Source organism: Saprolegnia parasitica (genome assembly GCF_000151545.1).
Source record: "Saprolegnia parasitica CBS 223.65 unplaced genomic scaffold supercont2.1, whole genome shotgun sequence".
Taxonomy (NCBI): Eukaryota; Oomycota; class Saprolegniomycetes; order Saprolegniales; family Saprolegniaceae; genus Saprolegnia; species Saprolegnia parasitica.
In genome coordinates, this window is record NW_012156395.1 from 168,607 (window position 1) to 169,248 (window position 642).

At 41.0% G+C, this 642-nt stretch overlaps 1 non-coding gene across 1 annotated transcript; it reads right to left on the reverse strand.

Moving 5' to 3' along the window:
• Positions 1-142: 142 nt before the first annotated feature.
• Positions 143-214, reverse strand: SPRG_30002. The gene has a single exon. It is a non-coding gene; the product is annotated as a tRNA-Thr (tRNA).
• Positions 215-642: the final 428 nt, after the last annotated feature.

Below are 642 nucleotides of genomic sequence, written 5' to 3' on the forward strand. Positions count from 1 at the left end.
TAGTATGAATGTGGGAGTAGGAGATTGGTAGGGAATGGGCGACATGAACATTAAAAATGGATTTAATAAAAATGCAAACAAATCGCGAAAAATGCAATCAAATCGTAAAAAAAGCTCCGAGAGCCGAAATGAGCTAAAAGTAAGCCCCCAGGCGGGATCGAACCACCGACCTTCTGCTTACGAAGCAGGCGCTCTACCACTGAGCTATAGGGGCTTTCTTGACCCCCTGGGGCGCCCTGCCTATAAATCGCCACTTTATACGCCTATGCGCCACTTTTCCCGCTCGAAAAACAATAAAAACGATTTTCTACGCATTTACAATGCACCCTTCTTCATATCCACCACAAAAAACGCTCCAGAACATTTTTCTACTAATTTAATTACGCACAAATACCACTTTTTCACACTGCCTGATTTTCTTACCACTTTTTTACGCACTTTCCATATTTTATATATTCGCCATTCTTGCCACCATACTCGACAGCACCATTTTCCTACTTTATTTACGCATTAACGTCATTTACGACATTTTTTACTTTCTATAGTTGCGAATACTGACGTTCATAGGGACCCCTGGGACGAAGTAAGTCCAACATTTATGATTTCTTTTCAAACAATAGCTCGTGTGCTACCACTACAAAT